Here is a 23,333-nt window from a genome sequence, read left to right on the forward strand (position 1 = left end):
GATTTCTTTAGGCAGTCCTTGTACCCCTTCTTTGGTGCACCTCTGTCACGGTGGCCAGTGGAGAGCTCGCCATATAACACGATCTTGGGAAGGCGATGGTCCTCCATTCTGGAGACGTGACCTACCCAGCGCAGTTGGATCTTCAGCAGCGTGGATTCGATGCTGTCGGCCTCTGCCATCTCGAGTACTTCGATGTTGGAGATGAAGTCGCTCCAATGAATGTTGAGGATGGAGCGGAGACAACACTGGAGGAAGCGTTCTAGGAGCCGTAGGTGATGCCGGTAGAGGACCCATGATTCAGAGCCGAACAGGAGTGTGGGTATGACAACGGCTCTGTATACGCTAATCTTTGTGAGGTTTTTCAGTTGGTTGTTTTTCCAGACTCTTTTGTGTAGTCTTCCAAAGGCGCTATTTGCCTTGGCGAGTCTGTTGTCTATCTCGTTGTCGATCCTTGCATCCGATGAAATGGTGTACCCTGTAGCTTCCATTCAAAGCACCATTGCACTTATGTATGCCCCACCTCTGGATTTCTCCCTCTTCTATTGTTTGAGGGCCATCCCGACCAACCTTTACTGCTCAATGTTCAGTAGAAGAAGAATGCTAGACTATAGTTCTTATAGTTCTTCCCCACAGATCTCTTGCCTTGGGTGCACCAAGGCCTCAGTGAGTCCCTCAGCACATTCTCCTGAGGCCTAGTAGGTGCCAGTCAGCAGTGTTCCCTCACTGACATTCCACTCAGTCACAGATCTAAACTTGTAAATGACCCAGCATCAGTTTGTGGCAGGGCATTGCATAACTTATGTGGTCACTTACAACAGGAATACCTCCTAACCACCCGTGAATGTTGCGGCTTGAATGGTCTGACAACACCAGCAAATCCTGGAGCTGACCAACAATGATATTGTTGGATATTGGATCGGGAGAGACGAGTGAAATATGAAAGTCTACAGATTCTGAGATTGTAGTGAAAACACAGAAATGCTGGAGGATAAGGGACTTGCAGTGTTCAAAGGAACATTGAGGGCCACTTCTACCCCGCACACAGCAACTATCAGCTGCTCCCAATGGGAAAGAGATCCAGGAGTATCAGAGCCAGTACCACCAGGCTGAGGAACAGCTTCTCCCCACAGGCAGTGAGAATGCTGAACGACCAAAGGAAAAGCTCACTTGAACCATTTGAGACTCTCACATTTACAAAACAATATTTATTTGTATATGCGAATACAGTTTTCCTGCATTTGTGTAATATTTTTTGTCTGTATGTGCGTTATATCTGGTTGTGTGTCTGCCTATCTTGCATCGAGGATGGGAGAACACTGTTTCATCTGGTTGTTCTTGTGCAATCAGATGACAAATAAACTTGACTTAATGATTCCTTGAAACAGCCAGTCAAATATTGCCCTTGCTCTCAATAGCAGTCACCTCTGGGATTCAGCTCTTTGATCTACATATGATCCAGAGCTATGAAGCAGTTTAGAGCCAAGTATTCAAGCAGAACCTAAACTGTGTATTGACGCATCAATTAGTAAAATTACCTTCCTCACTTCAGCAAGCAAATTAATTGGGTGATCATTAGCCACTGGAAAAAGGATGCAATCCTTCTTCCAAAGAGTGATGAACCTATGACAGTCTCCTTTCAAGGAAGCAGGAGAGTCTGACTCATTTAAGACAGAAATAGATTTTTAAATATTCAGAGAATTATGGATATGGGAACAGCCAGGTTAGTGGAGCTAAGTCCATGGTCTGTTAAACTTTGATCTTGTTGAAGAGTGGAACAGGCTAAATGGGCCAGAGAGTCTAGTCCTGCTCCAATTTCTTATATGATCTGTATTTAATTTTTTTTAAACTTAAAAATGAAATTGAAAATTTAGATGTACAGCGCAAAACAAACCTATGCCCCCAAATACATCAAATAACTTACAATTCCCGTCCATTTTGAAGAGTGGGAGGAAACCGGAGTACTTGGAAGAAACCCAAGCAGGTCATGGGGAGAATATACAAATTCCTTACAGACAACACCAGATTCGAACCTGGTTCATTGGCGCTGTAACAGTGTTGTGCTAACCACTACTCTATGCTAACCATTTGTCACTTTGAACATTTTTCAATTATTTTATTTATTTAGACATACAGTGTAGGAGGAATGGAATCCCCTTCAAAGGCAAACTTAACTGGAACATCTTTAAAGTGTGTTCATGCGATCTCTGTCCCTTTCCATTGGGGTGGAGGGGTGTGGCATTAATCTTTGCAACATTGTATACTCACTTCTGTTGCTGATATCTGGTTAAGAGCAAATGAAATATGGTTCACTCTCTTTGAAAATAAACCCTCAGTGACCTAAAAATTGTGATATGTTTTAAATATCTCAATTTCTAACCTGAATGGTTTATTGTCATATACACAAGTACCATGTATAGAAGCAACAAAAGTCTCACTTGCCGCAGCTTCCTACTTCGGTAAAACATAATTTAATTATCACGGCAATGCAGTCCTTGTCCTGCCCTTATGCAACCAACGCAGGTAGTAGACTTCAGTGAAGATGTCCTTATTGAAGCTCAAGCTATCTTACACTGAGTGAAACATGAAAGTCTGCAGACACTTTGTTTGTAGCAAAAACTCAGCCCGTCTCGCAGCATCCAAATGAGGTAAAGATGTATTACCGACATTTCGGGTCTGAACCCTTCTTTAAGGTATAGGCAAAGAACAGGAAGGCATCTGTATAAAGACTGAAAAATGGCAGAGGGTGGAGTCCAGATCAACAGGCACAAGGTGTTAATTGGCTATGGTAAGAGGAAAGGTGAGAAATGATTTTGGCTCTGTGAAAAGAGACAGAGGAGAAAGGGAAGAGAAAGAGAAGCCACAGAGGGAAAGGTGACAGGAGAAAGAAGCAGTGCGGAGGATGGGTTTTAACAGAAACCAGACAAGTCTATGTTAATGCCATCCAATTGGAGGGGGGGCCAGACAGAAGATGAGGTGCTGTTCCTTCAATTTATGTGTGGTCTCAGTCCGGCATGAGAACATGGACAGACCTGTCAGCAAGGGGACAGGGAATTGAAATCAGTAGCCACTGAGAGATCTCCGCTATTATAGTGGGCAGAGATGAGGTACTCTTCCAGTCTGCGCCCAGTCTCTTCAATGTAGAGGAGACTGCAACAGGAGATGCAGTAGATGACCCCTGCAGATTTACAAGTGAAATGTTGCTTTTTAAGAAAGAGAGAGAGAGAGAGAAAACAGGGAATTATAGACCAGCTCGTTAGCCTGACATCAGTGGTAGGGAAGATGCTGGGGTCAATTATAAAAGATGAGATAGCAGCACATTTGGATAGCAGTTACAGGATCAGTTCAAGACAGTCTGGATTAATGAAGGGGAAATCATGCTTGATTAATCTTCTGAATTTTTTGAGAATGAAACTATGCAAACAGACAAGGGAGAGCCAGTGTATGTAGTGAACCTGGACTTTCAGAAAGCCTTTGATAACGTCCCACATAGGAGATTAGTGGGCAACATTAGAGCACTTGGTATGGGGTAGGGTACTGACATGAATAGAAAATTGGTTGGAAACAAAGAGTAGGGATTAACGGGTCCCTTTCAGAAAGGCAGGCAGTAACTAATAGGGTACCACAAGACTCGATGCTGGGACTGCAGCTATTTGCAATGTATATTAATGATTTAGATGAAGGGTTTAAAAGTAACATTAACAAATGTTCAGATGACACAAAGCTGGGTGGCAGTGTGAAATGTGAGGATGATGTTATGAGAATGCAGGGTGTCTTGGACAGGTTGGGTGAGTGGGCAGATACATAACAGATGCAGTTTAATCTGAATAAATGTGACGTTATCTACTTTGGTGGCAAGACCAGGAAGGAAAATTACTACCTGAATGGTGTCAAGTTAGGAAAATGGAAAGTACAATGAGATCTAGGTGTCCTTGTTCATCAGTCACTGAAAGTAAGCATGCAGGTACAGCAGGCAGTGAAGAAAGCTAATGGCATGTTGGCCTTTTTTCTTCAGTTGTACAGGACCCTGGTGAGTCCACACCAGGAGTATTATGTGCAGCTTTGGTCTCCAAGTTTGAGGAAGGACATTCTTGCTATTGGGGGGGGGGGCATAGGTTCACAAGGTTAATTTCCTCGGATGACAGAACTGTCATATGTTGAAAGATTGGAGTGACTGGGCTTGTATACATTGAAATTTAGAAGGATGAGAAGGGATCTGGTTGAAACATATAAGATTATTAAGTAATTAGACACACTGGAGGCAGGAAACATGTTCCCGATGCTGGGGAGTCCAGAACCAGAGGCCACAGAGTTGTGGATCTGTGGAATGCTCTGCCTCAGAAGTCAGTGGAGGCCAATTCTCTGGATGCTTTCAAGAAAGAGTTAGATAGAGCTCTTAAAGATAGTGGAGTCAAAGGATATGGGGAGAAGGCAGGAATGGGGTACTGATTGTGGATGATCAGCCATGATCACAGTGAAACAAATGGCCTACTCCTATTGTCCATTAACTGTTTGGGGCCTTGAATGGAGGAGAGGGAGGAGGTGTGGACGCAAGCTATACCGAGGATCAGTGAGGAAAAGTGCACCATGTACACCTTCAATGGATTTGGATCTTTGAAGAACTTTATTTTCCCTTCTCTTCCTCCTTTTTATTGCAGCATATCCTATTCTGCTATCCCTCAGTTAACTTCAGTGGTCCAATGGAAATGCCTCTGAGAATATTCCATGTCTGGGAGCCAGTAATTTATGTTGGTCAGCCAACTCTCTGTCAGTGCAAGGCACCACTGTGGAAAGAACCAAGCACTCAAAAATTCTGGAGACATCAGCCAGCAAATAGCTTGTAAGCATTTTGAGGATCCCTTCACTGACAATATCACCTTTCTAGCTGCACCATGTGTGGTTCACTGTGTGAGTTTAAAGGAGGAAAATAGCTGCATTGATGATCTTAAAAATAGCACAAGCAATGAACTGGAGGTTCAGATCTGGAGCTCGTGTGACAATGGTTTGAACTAAATTCTATGCGGCTGAGGGAGTAACAGAACGCATCCACTGACACTCGGTGACTCTGAAGGGATTCTCTTTTGCTTCATTTTCTCCTATCAGGCAATGCTCATGGCAACTCTTGGTTTGCTTGACGGCAGACAAAAGTTGAAGTACATCATGTATGTTACATTTTTAATGTCTAATTCCGCGGCAATAAAAGGAGCGTTTGATCATTTAAAATGAACCACTTAATATTTGAGATTTACCTTCTCTGAACAACACAATCAGGATGCAAACTTAAACTTCCCCTTCAATTTGTCCTCCAGCCTGATACATCCACATGATGAGCCAGTAGCTGATGTCCAAATTCCACACTGATATCCACCTCTTGTACAAGTCTGGGAATGTGTAAGAGTTCAACAAACTGAACAACAGCTGGTACATGGGAAAAAATGTCCAAGCTTCTCGTGACTTTATTCTTTGAAGAACTTCATTTTGGTTTCCTATCAATTTCTGCTGCAAATTCTTGTGTAAAGGGCCATTAGGTGGCTAGGCAGTAGCGCCAGAAATAGACTCAGTTTGCCATCCACACCTGGGCCTCATTAATATGCATGACAACCTGTTCCCAAGACAAACAATGGGATTCTTGCAACCCATTTCATAAAGTGATGTCTTGCTGAGGCATTGACACCGAGAACCTTAAATTAAATTCGAAATTGTAACCCAAATTCAAAATCTTTTTAAAGCAGTCACGGTGTGAAATGCTATCGGTAACTGTGAGCTAATATGGAATGAACCCGGAAATGTAAGGTCAGCATTTATAAAATTGATGGTATATTACAAAATTATACATTTAAATGAGTTATTTTATTTTAATATTTCAGTGAAGGAGAGCACATAAGAATGCTCACTCACACAGAATTAATCCCTTCAGCCTAGCTAATATATACTGACCATCAGCTATCCTACGTTTTCCGAGTCAGATCAATGAAAAACTGGAATTGACAGTGTTTAAACTTCCAAATGAAACCACTGTTGGCATGGTTAAAATATATCAATAATGCCAGTTATTGGAATTACCTAATACCTCAGTTTCTCCAAGGGATTTATAAAAATAGTTTAGTAAATTTGCCAATATCAAGATTCCTTTATTGTCATCTTATAGTACAGAATATATATTACATGAAATTGCCTTCTGCCTGCCATAAGGCAGACAACAAAGAGTTGCCAAGTGTCAGCCCTTACAGTACGAGAGAAAGAAGCAAAAGAGAGTCTCTTCAGAGTTACTGAATGTCTGTGGATTCACCGCCAGTGTTCCCGCTGCCTCTGCAGCTGTACAGACCCCTGTTCGATCTATTGGCCAACCGGGCTCCAGATCCAAACTTCCAAGGTAATCAGGAAGCCTTTAGTGCTCTAGTCCCTCGGAAGCCTTTCTTGTCTTCATAACCACCTCAAATCCTGGCTATGATACTTGGTTCCCAGGAGCCCACTGTCCATGCGTGTCCCCAGATCGCATGTTGATGACAGCCTGTATGGGTCCATCAGCCACTGACCCCCTCACTGATCCGATGCCAATGGTTACCTTCCAGGTAGGGTCATCTGCTCAAAATGTTCTTCTCAACAGGGGGTTATTCTTCCCATTTCTGGTGACCTGCACTGGTCCAATGCTCCCTGGAGTCTTCAACACCTCGTGACTGCTGCCAAGGACAGGTTCCGCCATCTTGGGCACAGAACCCACGGGGTCGAGATCAAGGTGCGCTTGTGATAGATATGGCTCATGAACTGATTGAATGACGGAACAGGCTCAATGGGCTGAGTGGCCTTCTGTGCTCTTGAATGGACAAATAATCCTTGAATTGTTTGGCTAACTTTTTTACAATTATAGAGAAGACAGCTTTTGTTAAATTGTTGTACATAAATTCTGTACATTGAATGTTAAGATTCAGCCAGCAAAGATATAATTAAAGTGAATATTTGTAACTTAATGTTATTAAATTTTCTACTTAATCTCAAAGGTCAGATATTGTACAGTTCAATGAAGTACTATTCTATATTACTATCCTGTTATAATTGTAATATGCAGTGCAGAAAATGATCATGCCCCATTGCACATTTTGTAGGACATAAATGGGTAGTAATATTTTATTAAAACGAGAAAAACTTTTAAACAGATGAATAGAACTGCAATGTAACAATCAATGCATATTCTCAAGCACGTAATGTGCCCATGCTTTGTCAGCTGTGGAACCCATATTTAAAACCAGCCTGGACAGGAAAGCTTGTAACATTTTTGAATGGTGAGCAACTAGATGATTTCTGGCAGTGTCATTCAACATTAGGCCATAGCACAAAACTAGTAGACATTCATCACCAACAGACAAAAGCAACAGCCAGCAGATGCACGTGTAAAGGATTTTGGGTAAGAGTAATATTTTGTGACTGAAAGCATATTGCAGCAGGGGGACATCACTCTGACAAGATGTTGGCTGCATGAATCATCCCCCAGATACAAATGCCACACCAATCAATAACCTATTAACAATGTACTGAAATTCACAGCACTGGGGATTGCCTCCTCATTGGATCACGTTGATAAGAATTGCTTGGAGTCTCGAAGTTGTACCATATGGAGATGGTTTATGGTATAATAAGCAAGGGCTTCTAACTCTTGGGTACTGCTCAGACTCCAATCACAGCAGCAGCATTAATGTTTTAAACTTATGGGCCGGTTTCTTGAGCTGCAAAAGTAAATGCAGAGTAGAATATTGATTTGCTCTTTAATCAAGGTACAAGGTTCCTTTTATTGTCACAAAATAATAATAATCAAAACCTACAGGGGGTTATAGGTCAATTGGCTGTAAATGGGCAGCACAAGCTCGTGGGCCAAAAGGGTCAGTTACTGTGCTGTATGTCTAAATCTAAAAATTTAAATACACTAAAGCCCCCAGGATTGGTAGATGCCTGATGAGTGAATTTTCCGGTTGCTTGAGATTGTGTGTTGCGTGATTGGCAAGGTGCGCCAATTTTAAACTTCCGTATTTTTTATCCATTTATTTTCTGCAATTTTTTTTTGCCAGTTCCTTGAGGCTGACAGTTGCTTGAATTCCAGATAACAGGGGTTTTACTGTACATTAAAAATGTAACCTACATGATAGACTTTAAGTTTTATCTGCTGTAATGCAGACAAAGTTTCACCCTTCACCTTGCCTGGCACCCCCAACAGAACAAGCGAAAGTGAAGCAAAAGAGAGTTCTAAAACTTAAAAGTATGTTTCATGTTTCATCGGTGCACACTTTGTCAGAATTTTGCTTGTGTTTGGAGAGAGGAAGCAATGCAAATATGGCAGCCCAGTGGCAAAGCAGGTAGAGCCGCTGCCTCACAGCTCCAGAGAGACAGGTTTAATCCTGACCTTGGCTGCTGTTTGGGTGGAGTTTGTGCATTCTCCCTGAGACCATGTGGTGCTCCTGATCCCTCCCACACCATAAAGTCATGCAGGTAGGTTAATTGACCCTAGTTGCAGGTACAGGGTAGAATCAGTTGGGGGAGGGGGGGTGTGGTGGGGGGAGATTGATGGAAATGTGTGAATAATTTTAAAAATGGGATTGATTAAGATTAGTGCAAGATGAGTGGTAGATGGTCAGCACTGAATCTTGGGCCAAAGGGCCCATTTACATTTCTCTAACTCTCTCTCTATAATAAGAGAATCTGCCGTTCAGCTTATTGGGTGTGCTTCATAAGATGTATATTAATCATAATATTTATTTAGCTACCTCAATAATGCTGGATAAATTCAACGTCCAGAGGAGATATATAATGAACATTTTGGGCCTGACCCCTTCTTCAAAGCACTATGTTGGCTATGTGAAGTAATACATGCTACAGTCTTACACAGGCAAGGTTCCTCACTTTTCCGCTGCGACTACTTTGGTGCTGCCTTCTACGTGATGAGCTTGTCAACTTCATCCACTTTTCTGCCAATTTCTGCCCCGACCTCAATTTCACTTGATCCATCCCCAGCAACACTCTCCCCTTTCTCGATCTTTCCATCTCCATCTTAGGAGACAAAAGCTCCTTAAAGAAGGACTTAGGCCCGAAACTTTGATTATATATCTTTACCTCTTATGGATCTGCCTGACCTCCCGAGTTCCCACATCATTTTTGTGGTTTTAGTACAATCACGGCATCCGCAGGTTTTCACGTTTCGCTTACATTACGTACCTCCATAATGCCGTCTCCATCAAACCTTCTGTCTGTTGTCTGTCTGTCAGTTGTATGTAAACTATTCAGCAGAAGTTGAATGTCTATTCTACAAAGCCAGATTAAATCTTCTATTTTGTGTTCTTAAATTTCCTCTGAGGTTACTTTCTTTCTGATGCTTAGTGAAGAAAATCTTCTTTCTCTGAACTGCTCAGAGGAGACTTAGGAGGATGCATGGATTTTACTGTCTGCCATGAGGTTGACTAAGCACAGGGTTATGATCTCCACTGCAGAACTGATCAGCCTGACACGTCATGACTCAGAACAAAGCAGCAACCCTTACAAGAATGCCCACTGCAACACCAGTGTGGCCGCCAACTGACAAATTCCTGGCAAGGAAATTGGTTTCAATCAGATAATAAGGTGGAACTCCAAAGACACATGCAGATGCTGGTATCTGGAGCAGCACAATCTGCTGGGGGAACTTAGCAGGTCGGGTAGATTTTATTGGGAGAGTAGATACATCACTGATGCTGCTTGACCCACTAAGTTCCTCCAGCAGATTATTTCTTGCAGTCAGGCAGAGATATTGGCCAGGGTTTCTGCAGCCCTGATACTTGTTGAATCAGAGGAATTATTGTGTTTTCCCCCAATTTGCTGCCCAGTGGGAAGAAGGGTTAAGCACACACCAAAAGAACATAGAGCATGACAGCACAGCACAGGTCCTTCATCCCAAAATGTTGTGCTAGCCTATGTACACCCACAAAAAAAAGCTAAACCCTCCCTACCTCGTAGCCCTCTATTTTTCTTTCATCCGTGTGCCTGTCTAAGAGTCCCTTAAATGCCCCTAATATTTCAGCCTCACCGCCACACCTGGCAATGCATTCCAGGCACTTTCTATTCTCTGTGGGAAAAAAACATTTCCCCTGACCCCTCCCCTAAACTTTCCTCCCTTTACTTTGCACAGGTGTCCATTGGTGTTTGCTTCTCTCACCTTGGGAAAAGCATGCTGGCTGTCCACCTTATCCACGCCTCTCAGAATCTTGCAGACCTCCATTAAGTCACATCTCATTCCTCTTCTCACCAAGGAGGAAAGCCCTAGCTCTGCTAACCTTGCCTCATAACAGACTAAACAACAGCTTCTTACCTGCAACCCAAGAATGAACCCCATAACAATGCTCTCCCGCAGCCCTCACCTGGAACTCATTGATCTTCCTTTTCAATATAATTCTATGCTCCAAATTGTGTTCTTTATACAGCTGTATGGTGAGAGATAACCATTTAGACTTTGTGCAGAAGAACCCTGCTCACTGCTTGAGATATTTTATAGCCAATTTCTCATTGACATTCTCAATCATCCATTGACAAACTCTGCATGAGGAAGATATAGGTTAATTTTGGGACTGGCTTGTTCAACCTGCATTGGCCTCCTGATTGACACTCTCCCGAGACCTTGATGACGCTTGGGATACTGACAGAGGAGTTTCACCCCTACCCCCACTTCATCAGTAGCAAATCATGAACTCATCTACAATCCCAAAAGCAGTAGAGTAACTGGCATTGTAAGCCCTGAATGTTATGGGACCTCTTGTGCTCAGTTTTTCATTGTTTAGTCATTCACTATTAGGAAGGGTGTCATTAAGCTGGAAAAGGTGCAGAAAAAAAATGTGCACATTACCTGGAGGTCTTCTTCTAAGGTGAGAATGGACTGGCTGGGGTTGTTTTCAGTGGAATATAAGAGGCTGAAACCAGATAGAGATTTTAAAAATGATGAGAAGTATAAATAAGGTCAATGGTCACAGTCTTTTTTTCTTGAGAAGGAGAGTCCAAAACTCAAGAGACTTAAATGAAAGGGAAAGAGAATCTGAGGGACACGTTTAATTGGTGGGCATGTAGAATGAGTTGCCAAAGGAAGCAGAAAGGGCAGGAACATTACAACATTAGACAAGTACATGAAGAGGAAAGATTTAGAGGGAAATGAATCAAACCACAGGATGAGCTAGGATAGCCAAATTGGGCAGTATGGATGAGTTGGACAAAAGGGCCATTTTTCATGTTGCATATCTTCGATTCCTGGTGGATCTGATCAGTGCTCTAGCACATGGTTCTAACCATAAGAACATAAAATATAGGAACCAAAATAGGCTGTTTAGCCCATTGAGTTTGCGCCCACCATTCAATCATGAGCAGATATTTTCCCACACAGCTCCACTGCCCGGCCTTCTCCCCATAACCTTTGATGCCCTGGTTCATCAAGAACCTACCAATCCCTGCCTTAAATACATCCAATGACTTGGCCTCTATAACTTGGCCTGTAGCAACAAATTGCACAGATGCACCACCCTCTGGCTAAAAAGTTCCTCCGCATCTCTATTCTCAGATGATGCCCTTCAATCCTGAAGTTGTGCCCTCTTGTCCTAGACTCTCTCGCCATGGGCAACCACATTTCTTATCTACTCTGCCCCAAGCCCTTCAACATTCAAATGTTTCAATGAGTTCCCCCTCAATCTCCTAAATTCCAATGAGTACAGACCAAGGGCTGTCAAACACTAATCATGATAAGCCATTCATTCCTGGAATCATCCTGGTGGAACTCCTCTGAACCCTCTCTAACATTAGCACATCCCTTCTGAAATGAGGAACCCAAAACTGCCTTTGCCTTCTTCACCACCAACTAAACCTGAAAGTTTACCTTCTTGGATCCTTTGATTTTAACTGCAAAGACGAAAACTCAATGAAGGCAAAACAAAATTATTTTATTTTATTGATGAACAAGCACGGACACACACTCAATAATATCACCTGGGTTTTAGTGCCTTTTCATCAGATCTCTCTTGCTGAACATGCACACTCAGAGGAGGTTCACAAGGATGATTACAGTAAAGAAAGGGTCCTCACCTGAGTAGTGTTTGACAGTCCTTGGCCTGTACTCATTGGAATTTAGGAGAATGAGGGGGGGATCTCATTGAATCATTTTGAATGTTGAAGGGCATGGGCAGAGTAGAAAAGAAATGTTGTTGCCCATGGTGAGAGAGTCGCAGAAAAGAGGACATTCAATGTTAGCAAGACCAAGGAGATGATGTGGACTTCAGGAGGAAGTCAGAGGAACATGACCCAGTCCTCCTCAAGGGAAAGGGTCAAGAACTTCAAATTCCTGGGTGTCAACATCTCCGAGGATCTGTCCTGGATCCTCTACATTGATGCAATCACAAAGGCGGTTCGCCAGCGGCTATATTTTCTGAGGTGTCTGAAGACATTTGGTTGCATCACTGTCTGGTATGGAGGCAAGAATAAACTGCGACATCACAGGCACCAGACCTCACTCCATCGAGGACATCTACATGAGGCGGTGTCTTAAAAAGCAGCCTCCATCCACCAAGACCCCCACCACCCAGGCCATGCCCACTTCACTCTGCAACCATCAGGGAAAATGTACAGGAGCCTAAAGATGAGCACTCAGCGGCACAAGAACAGCTTCTTCCCCGCTGCCATCTTATTCCTGAATAATCAATGAGCCATAAACACTGCCTTACTTTTTGTGCACGAGTATTTTTATTTTTTTTTATATATAGTATATGTATGTTTGCACTATGATGCCAAATTTCATGGCTCATAACAATAAATTCTGATTCTGATTTCTCTTTAAGCACCTCAAGACTATCACAAGAATGACTGAACTTAGCTCTTAAAACCACGCCAACATCCCACCACTGCAGGCCCATGGCAGTGTATTTGTAATTTTGTGTGGGTCAGTTAAACAGACTACTGTTTAATTCGTACTTCCCAGGGCAGAACCAAATGGTTCTGTATTCTGGAACAAAACCAGTGCAAAATATACCCAGATATCTGGACTGAATCCACCGCAAGCTCTGATGAGAAGTTAGAGGCATTTTCCGCACTAGAGATGCTGCCTGGAACCAACATATTTAGGACATGTGTTTTACTGGGAAACCCAATCATGGGTTTATGGAAAAAAGTACTGAATCAATTAAGCACAGAGACTTAAAATGAATTGTTTGTGTCATCGCTCCAGTTCAATACAGGAGCTCGCTCTCCAACTGCCTATTTGTGGACAGGATCATCTCAGTACATATACAACTTCCTTGAAGGTGGAAACAGCAAAGGTAGTCACTGATGTCAAAAACTGTTCTATATTTGAAAAGTTATAGATACCTGTATGTCAAAGGATCTGGAGTGTATCAAGGCATTCATCTTCTAGCACGATAATAATGAAAAATAATTTAAGAACGAACTATTGATGGCAGATTATTTAAAAAGATAATGAGCAAGAGCAACATTTGTGCTGATGAATTGGATTAATGGCAAAATAATGTGCCAAGAAATTAGACTGTGTGCTGTACATTTCTGTATTACAATGTAAATTGCAATAACAGCATTTTCCATCTGACTGAAAATCTAACCAGATAAATCGCTGGATTTCTTTGACTCACATCAAATTATACAATTGTATTGATATATTCATGGCAACAGACTAGCAAGGGGGTCAGCAGATGAAGGACTTACACAGGCTGTGGGCAACTTATGGTAGAAGGACCCATGCAGGTTGCAGGAAACTTGCGGTCTAAGGACCTACACAAGCTGCTGGAGACTTGTGGTCGAAGGATCGACTGGCTGCGGACTGCTGGAGACTGGCCGTCGAAGGACCCACAGAGGCTACAAGATACTGACTCCTGGGAACCAGGAATTGAAATGAGGATTCGGGAGGAGCTGATGGCAAGAAAGACTCCCGAAGAGCTTTGGGCACTGAAGGCTTCCTGATCATATTGGAAGTTTGGATCTGGAGCTGGGGTTTGTGCAGCTGTGGGAGTGCTGGAAGCGAATCCACGAACACTCAGTGGCTCTTTTTGGCTTCTCTTTCTCCTATCAGACAATGCTCATAGTTTCTCTTGGTTTGCTTTACTGTAAACAAAAGTATATCATGCATGTTATATTTTTAATGTATAATTATGTGACAATAACAGTAACCTTTGAACAAAAATAATTTTACCTCCTTTTGGGGCATGAGGTGGAGGAGAAATTAGACCAAATCAACCATCTACCAGAACACCTCGGATTTGTATCCTCTCACAACACCAAACCAGAACCCCACTAAAGATCCATTTACCAATGAACTATCCTGCTCTTTTCTTTCCTCACAGGTCAGAAGGTTCTAGCTCTAAAGGGTACAGGTTTAAGGCTAGAGGGAAGAGATATATGAGAGACTTGAAGGGCAACTTTTTCAGTCAGAGCGCAGTCCGTATCTGGGGAAATGGGTATGATTTCAAAAGAATCAATTTTTCCAGCAAAATAAAAACCAATTTGTGCCTCATGTCTGTTTCCTGTTCATCAGCCAGTCCTCCACTCGATGCCAATATGTTACCTCCTGAACTATCATTTTTATTCTTTGGAATAACCTTTGAGTGCAAACCCTTTGTCTTTCCTAATTTTTGGTTGATTAACTTGAATTCATTTTAAAGGTCCATCTATGGCATGTTTAATTGTGGTATCAAAAGTGTTCTCTCCAACAATTGTGAAGCCAATTGGCCTGTTGTTAACTCCTTTCTGTCTCACTTTCTTTTTTTTCAATAAATTTATTACATTTTCTATTTTCCAAAAAAAAAGACTTTTGTTCAGATGCATGGATGGGATGCTTTGAGAGTTATGGACTAAATGCAGGAATGGGACTAACCCAAAATGACAACATTCCTGGTGTGGAGAAGTTAGGCTGAAGGATGTTCCATGCTGTATAACTATGACTAATCACCAACCTCCAAACTCCATCCATGTCCCAAACCTCCCAAATACCCAGGCTAAAAGAGGAGCACAACTCAGCCACTTGTTTGCTCAAAGATGTCCCCCATTCAACTTCAAAGATCTATCCTGGGGCATTCATGCTGATGCGATCACAAAGAAGCCTTGCTGGTGACTGTACTTCATGAGGAGTTTGAGGAGATTTGGTACGTCACCAAAGACGCTTGGAAATTTCTACAGGTGTACTGTGGAGAACATTCTGACTGGTTGCATCAAATGTCTGGTATGGAAGTGCCAATGCACAGGACAGGAAAAGTCTACAGAGAGTTGAAAACTTGGCCAGTGACATCAATCTTAAGAAAGCACCCTCTACCTTCAAGGACCCCAACTACCTTGTCCTCCTCACTCTGCCACCATGAAGGAGGTACAGGAGCCTGAAGACAAACACCCAGGGGCACAAAAACAGCTTCTTTCCATCTGCCATCAAATTTATGATTAGACAATAAACCACAGACACTACCTCACTTTCTTTTCATTTGCACTTTTTTAAAAATGCAATTTATAGCAATATTTGCACCTGTAACTGTTGCTGCAAAAGAACAAATTTCATGAAATGTTCATAACAACAAATTCTGTGATAAATTCGGATTCTGAAAAAAAATGATCACACCCAATTTAACCTTTTCTGCCAGTTAACAGGCCAACCCAGTGAAATGCAGCAGTAGGTATTTAAAAGGATCCTTCACAATGCACAGAATAGATATGTTGGAATGATAAAAAAGGAGAGGACTCGCCCTCCCCCTCCCCCTCTCCCCCCATCTGCAGTTAACTAAAAATTTCAATGTTTATTGCACAAAGTGAGGAATTACTCCAGGTCAGGAGGCAGATCAAAAGATTGGCAGAATATAAAAAGGACAGCAAAGAACAAGAGGTAGAAGAAGGACCGAAGGAAAATTTATATTACAAGACACAGCAAGATAGCAATGCAAAAACAGGTCTAGCTTCTATAGTTATTGAAAAAGGAAAAGAGTTAACAAAATTTATATTGGGCTGTTAAAAAATTATCCTTGGCAATTAATCATAGAAATTATGAGACAGGAAAAGAAGATTAAATTAGATTGGAAAATAACAGATGCAACTCCTTCATTCAAAAAGAGTGGAAGACTGAATAATGGAAAAATAGATAGCAAATTAATTAAACTTTTCATCAGTCTTCACTCTAGGTGAGACAAGTATATGAGTATTGGCGCAGAAATAGATGTGAATCAGGAACTGAAATTGAGTGAAGAACACAAAGATATCCCAACCGTCAGGGTGGTGGTACAAAGCTAAATGTTGGACCCAGGGGTTGAAAATATCCACATTTTAAAAGACTTTACCCCAAGAAAGGAGATCCATGAGATGGCTGATGTGTTTTTTTTTCTTACTTTTCCAAGATCTCTCAACTTGGGGAAGGCTACATTAGATTGAAAAATACCAAAATATAATTATTTTGTTGAAAAAAAGTGACAAAAGTTTTAAAAAAGAGAAATCCAATCAGCCCAACATGTGTCAGAGGGAATGCTCTATTATGAAAAATGTCATTGCTGGACACCTCTGAATCAGCCTTTATTGTCATGAACATGTGTCATGGGATTTGTTTTGCGGCAGCAGTATCGTGCAGAACAAGGTGCAAAATTATTATTATAAACTAAATTCTGTAAATACAAGATCTTTAAAAAATAACTAGTGCAAAAAAAAGTGGAAAAGCAAGATTGTGTCCATAGATTCATTGCCCATTTAGAAATTTGATGGTGGAGGGGAAGGAGCTGTTTTTTGAAACTGAGACAAATTCAAGGCAAAGTCAAATCAATGTGTGAAAAAGGAAATGAGTCCAACGCAAAGGTTATTGCGAAGAATATATGAAATAATAAATTTAACAATTATGCTTAACAAAGGGTTAATGAAATAGATAAGAAAATACAGTTGTTGCCTTGCAACATGACCTTCCTTGTTCTATAGCAAGATAGTAACTAACAAATAATGTAGTCATGTAAATATACCGAGAGCAAGGACTCCCTGACATTTCCTAGCTACCTGCAGACACCACGAGGGAACATGTGTATAAACAAATATCGCCAGCTGTGTGAAACACATGAAACTTGTAGACCCCTGCATAAAGGAGGGATGAATCCTCCATTTGCTTTGAGTTGAGGCTCAGTGCAGGGAACGATTTACTGAACTCTTTCTTTGTACCATTCTAGCATTATCAAGGTTGAATAAAGAAACTGTTATATGCTTAATTGGTTCTCCTGTTTGTTTTATTACAGTGTGGGCTGACTTTTTCATTGGCATAGTTGGCAGGATCTCACCAGGCCAGAAGTCACTTTGGACCAAGTAAGAGACCATCAGCATTCGGGACGCCAGAGGGATGATAAAGAGGCACCTTCAGATCCATTGCATCTGACTCCCACCCCGGTTTCCAAAAACACTGTGGTCCCTCATCCGAAGTTGATCTGGTTCTCTGCCAAGATCCAGAAAAGAACCAGGATAGACAAAAAGACAAAGTGTACAGGTAATGCTCAGAGAAGCAAGGAGGGCAACATAAGGGGATCAAAAATCCAGCCCAGTGATTACATTCTGATAAAGAATTGGGCATGGAAAACAGTTAGCACCAAGGTGGAAAGAGAAGCAGGAGACCTGACCAGGCTCCTAAGTGGTGAAAATAAACAATTATTGTACCTGTGAGTGTTTTGGGTTTTGCTTTGGGCATCCAAGCAATGGTTAATTTGATAAAGGAGAATCTAAACCAGATGTTTAAACAGGAATGATAAATTAGCATAGCTTGAATAGTTACTTTATTTGCTTCCTTCCTTTCTATTAACTTCAGCAGCAAAAGAAGGATTGAAGTTTTTTTTTAATGGGACAATACAGCAGGTTGTTAGAAGGATTGTTTGCTTTCTGTAGCAAAGCTGCAAGACGTGATAAACCAAGCTTGAAACTCAAGCTAAGTGTCTGCCAATTACAATAATTAGTTACAAACAGGGAGTGGGCTGGAAAATGAACCATATTTTAACACTCATATTAGTTATCATGGAGTAATAAAAGGAGGGAATATGAAAGAACAAGCTTAACAAACATGCTTAGCAAAAGGTTTGTGAATTAGGTGAGAAAATACAGTAGTTACCTTGCAACATGGTGGGAATGTAATTGCCTTCTATCATGACATTCCCTGTGCTGTAGTGAGATAGTAAATAACAGTAATGTAAATTCACCAAGAGTAATGGACACCCTGACATTTTCCAACTACCTGCAGTCACCACAAGGGAACATGTGGTGCAAAAACAAGCACTGCCAGCTGTGTGAAACTCAGGGTCTCATGCAGACCTCTGACCAAAGGTGTATAAAAGTGGGATGAACAGTCCATATGCTTTGAGTTGGGACTCAGTGTAGTTACTGAACCATTTCTTCGTACGCCTCACTCCACTCGTGTTGTCAAGATTGAACGAAGAAACTGTTGTACACTTAATTGGTTCTGCTGTTTGTTTTATTACAGCGCAGGCCGACTTTCATGAATAAAAACAATGGTTCAGGAAGCAAGATGCTGCCACTAGGTGGAGGACTTGCAGCTGAACATATCAGACATCAATGGGTCTTTATCTGTATCTAGCAATGTGCCACAGTGATGAGAAGAGGGCCTTAACTCTCTACAATTTATGGAACTAACAACAAAGGCATAAACTTATGGTTACTGAATCTGTTGATGATACAAAGTTAGTTGGTAATATAGATTGTGAATAAAAAGGGAACAAGGACATAAGATGTAGGAGCAGAATGAAGTTATTCGGTCCATCAAGTCTGCTCTGTCGTTTGAATTATAATTGATTTATATTTCCTCAGTCCCATTTACCTGCAATGACTTGGCCTCCAGAGCTGTCTGTGGCAATGAATTCCATAAATTCCGAACCCTCTGGGTGTTCTAAAGGGATATCCTTTGTAGCCCTCTGGTCCTGGACTCTCCCACTCCTGGAAACATTTTCTCCACATTCTATCCTGGCCTTCCCATCAGTGAAGTGAATGAGCAATGGCAAAAGGGAGTGTGAAACAGTCTGTTTTGCAGGAAAGTTATTAAAAGGAGGCATCTTATCACAATGGTGGAAGATTGTTGAGCTCATGGCAGAGGGATCTGGATGTTTTCATGCATGATTCACCACTGATTAGTTTGCAGCTACAGCAAGATATGAAACATAACAGAATGTTACCATCAACTGATAAGGGAATTAAAAATAAAAATAGGGAAGTTGTGCTTTAGTTATTTTGGTAGGCCACCAATGCAATGTTATGAACTATATTAGATCCTTGTGAGATGTAAATGTATAGAGAGAGGAGTTTGGAGAAGATTCATTAAACTGTTCCCTTGAATGGGTGACTTCTCATAGGGGAAAAGATTAGGCAGAGTGAGAGAAGACTATTGCAAATCCTAAGGGGTTTTAACAGGGAGAAAGTGGAGAGAGTATTTCCTCTGGAGGGAGAAATTAAGGAGTCACTTACATTTTAAGATAATTATGATTTTCATTTTTTTTTATTTAGAGATACAGCATTGTGACAGATCCTTCCATGATCCTGCAATGCCCAAAGACATCCTTGTGATCAATTAACCTACTAACCCCATCAGTCGTTGGAAGGTGAGAGAAAACCAGAACACCGAGAGGAAACCTACACAGGTGTTGTGTTCAAAATAGGTTTGGCAGGTTCAAGAAGAATCAAGGTAGGATATGTGTTATGAACAAATAGTGATCTTTATTTATACACAGGGGAATTCACAGAAAGGGCACATATTCACAGACTTGTATATACAGCAAAAATAACTACATATTGGGTATAAATAAAATCACTGCTAAACATTCTCAATTCCTGATTGGGCCTGCAAGGGTTAAAAACACAATACCCATCCACCCACAGCACTCTAACGAAAAGTAAATTAAAAGTATACAAAATGAACCTGGATTCCAGTTTCTACCAGGACTCAGGAGCTGGGGCAGGTCGATTGGTTTCAGCCCTCCAGTGCACCCCACGGCCAGCAGCCTGGAGTTCAGTGATGGTCTCGAGGCAGCAGCAGAAAGAGAACAAGCGGATGCCACATCTGGCTTTTCAATGCAGGACCTGCTCTGACCAATCGCACATCAGCCTCACCTGTGGGCAAATCTAACAATTGATTGACACCCAGAGGACCAATCACACATCACCCTCACAGGGTGGGCAGATTTAACTCTTGTTTGGCAAGCTGAAGTCACTTTTCATCTCAGGCTCACTGGACCCTCCACACTCTGATCAGGTTCTGACCAGAGAGGTCACATGACTCTCCACAATCCACACCACAGAAGGTCGCAAGGACAACATACAAACTTCTTACAGAGAGCGGCAGATTCAAATCTGTGTCACTGGCACTGTAGTAGCATCGCACTAACCGCTACGCTAACTGAGCCACCATGATGATGGAAGTTTATTATCATACTCATAAGTACAATGTACAAATGCATTGAACATTGTGCTTGCTGCAGCTACACAGGTAGGTAAAATGCACAATTAAACATGTATATTAATAATAATATGGATATGAATATGAACGATGGATCACCCATTAAACACAAGTGAGTAGACTTTTATTTTCAAGGATCATGAATATATGAAGCTCCCCTCTTTCAAGTTTTGGTGGAAGTCTTTGAATGTCTGTAAAATAGAGGTAGATCAGTTCTTAATCAGCCATGATGTACTGTAAATGGTTACTGGAGGATGTAGAGTTGAGATTACAATCAGATCAGCCATGATCTTTTCGAACAGTGGAGCAGGCTTGGCAGGTTAAAGTACCTGCTCTTCTTCTAATTCAGAAGTTCAATGATTATTCCAGTATTTAACAAGAGAGGGATATGGAAACAAGAGGATCTTTAAATGAACATTACTTTGGCAAAGAAGGAAATCTGTTGTTCAGAACTAAAATGTTTTTTTTTCTCTCTCCGTCACATAATATTAACCAGGGAGAAAGAATAAGTAAACTGCATATTTCTCACTCAACATTCAGCTCCTTGAGAAATTATCCCCAATTATTTCCCTATAATCACTCCTCTCACACATCTCATGAACTCCCCTTTGATTCTCAAAATGCTGACCTGCACACAAGGGGGTAATTTGCAGCAGCCATTTAGCTGACCAAACCAGAACATGGAGGGGATGCAACCAGAGTAAGTGGGAGGTGGCCACATGGATACAGGGAGAGCTTGGAAACTCTACACAGACAGACCCGAGGTGCAGGCTGCACCGGCTAACAGGAAGAGCTGGGTAGCTGCACTACTGCTCCATCAAAATCAAAGAGAAGGGAATCAACAAGGCACAGAAAGTTGTGTTAAATATGGAAATGTTCCTGGGATACCAGACTCCAGCTGATGAGAGGCAGAAGAATTGTTTAACATTCCCAAGAAATTCTGTTTTGCAAAACTCGTAGAAATTTAACATGAATATTGAAAATGCAAACTGAGCAGGTACTCAAAGCAAATCTCGAATAGATGTGTGATTAAAAAGCAGGTGGCAGATAGATCTACAGCTTTTAGGGGTCTGAATATTTATTTAATTTTAATGTAAATTTAGACATACATCGCAGTAACAGGCCCTTCTGGCCCACAAGCCTGTGCCTCCCAAATACCCCAATTAACCTACAACTGCTACATGTTTTGAAGGGTGAGAGGAAACCTGAATACCTAGAGGAAACCCATGCAGACATGGGGAGAATATAGAATCTCCTTACAGACAGCTTTGGATTCAAACCCAGTTCATTGGGCACTGTAACAGTTTATTGCTCTAAGCTAGCCACGCCACCTAAGTCAGTGCCTCTGTTGTGTGCCAGACTTAACAGAGACACAAGGTGAAGGAGGAGAAATCGCAAAAGATATATATTACCAGCAGGCATTAAATCCATTCTGGTCTGGTAACATCCTAGAATGTCAGATTTGATCAATGAATTGGTTAAGCAACTGTCATCTGGTCTCGATAAACTCTCACCGACTTGCCTTCTCCATTTCTCCACCAGTGTGGCCTAACCAGATGGTATTTCATTGTTTTTATATCCCTTTTGCTTATGTTTTTTCTCTCTTTAATCTCCCTCATTAATCCATCAACCAGATGACTTCATCAGTAACTTATCACCATCACAACCCTGGCCTCACCTTATGAGACATATTCCTTTTTTAAAAAAAAAACCTATCAGCCTGCATTATTGAATCTGTCCTTCCCCACTAACTGAAAACCAAGGTGTTTTTTTTGCTGCGCTCAGAGATCTGACGAATTTTCAAACTGAAACATGAAGTCTATTTCCATAGGAAGTGTTTTACATGCAAAGTGTTTCAACAAATTTGTGTTTGTTTTTGATTTCAAGCATCTAAGGTTTTTGCAGATTAAAACGGAATACTGATCAGAAATGATGTCTTCTCCCTCTAAAAATCTACGCAATTCGACAAAGAGTCTCAAAATGAATGACCAAACGGTGTGAAATGTCAAAATCTTTTGATACTGTAAATTATCATGGCTGATGCTCAGATTTTCCAATGAGAGGGTCGTTAGGTTCCACACCATGGAGTGTCCACTTCATTCTTTGTGGGAGCAAAGTGTTTATCAAAGCCAACTAAATTTGCTAACTATACAACACATCAATTATGTGATTCTGCGGCGTGGTCACTGCTCCTGTGCCTAAACATCCTTCACAAAGGTTTTTTTCAGCTGTAATGATTTTTATTAACAGAACCTCATGCTCATTGAGCTGATACAATGAACAGAACATTGGAGGAAAGTTTCAGGATTATTTTATTGTTATGTAATAGTACAGAATGTCAAGCAGTACATAAAATTGCCTTCTGCCTGCCACAATCCTTATGGGGAAAGATTTCCCCTGGTGAAGAAGTGTCTTCTTACCTCTGGTCACAACTGGCCAACCACTTGGCCTGAGTCCTCAACTCTGCCATAAAGGGGAAATATTATTGCTGTGCCTACCCTACTAACTTCCATGCGAACTTTATGGAAAGCCTATTCTGCTTACAGCTCTAAAGACATTAAAGGTAGAGTGCAGAAACAAGCCATTTGGGCACCAATTTCTCAGAAACACATTTGGACCATAAGACTATTACATAGGAGCAGAAATAAGCCATTCAGCCCATCAAGTCTGCTCCACCATTCCATCAGGAGCTGTTCCAGTTTCCCACAGCTCCACACCATGGCCTTCTCCCCATAACCTTTGATACCCTGGCTAATCAAGAACCTATCATTCGCTGCCTTAAATAGATTCAGATTTATTGTCAGAGTACATATATGACATCACAAACAACCCCAAGATTCTTTTTCCTTCAGGCAAGGTAGAATGCAAAAGAAACTATACAACGTAT

At 41.4% G+C, this 23,333-nt stretch overlaps 1 long non-coding RNA gene across 2 annotated transcripts in view; it reads right to left on the reverse strand.

The window, feature by feature from the left end:
• Positions 1–20,008, reverse strand: part of LOC138741722 (uncharacterized) — a 31,213-nt gene extending 11,205 nt beyond the window's left edge. The window contains exons 1-4 of one of the 2 annotated variants that reach the window (XR_011343707.1): positions 19,910–20,008; positions 13,702–14,097; positions 10,856–10,919; positions 7,177–7,718 (exon numbers count right to left, since the gene is read on the reverse strand). This is a non-coding gene — a long non-coding RNA (uncharacterized lncRNA). Of the gene's footprint in view, positions 1–7,176; positions 7,719–10,855; positions 10,920–13,701; positions 14,098–19,909 lie in introns of those variants that run through there. The other variant, XR_011343708.1, reaches the window with a different exon arrangement.
• Between the last annotated feature and the right edge of the window lie 3,325 nt (positions 20,009–23,333).

Source organism: Narcine bancroftii, chromosome 8 (assembly GCF_036971445.1).
Source record: "Narcine bancroftii isolate sNarBan1 chromosome 8, sNarBan1.hap1, whole genome shotgun sequence".
Lineage (NCBI taxonomy): Eukaryota > Metazoa > Chordata > Chondrichthyes > Torpediniformes > Narcinidae > Narcine > Narcine bancroftii.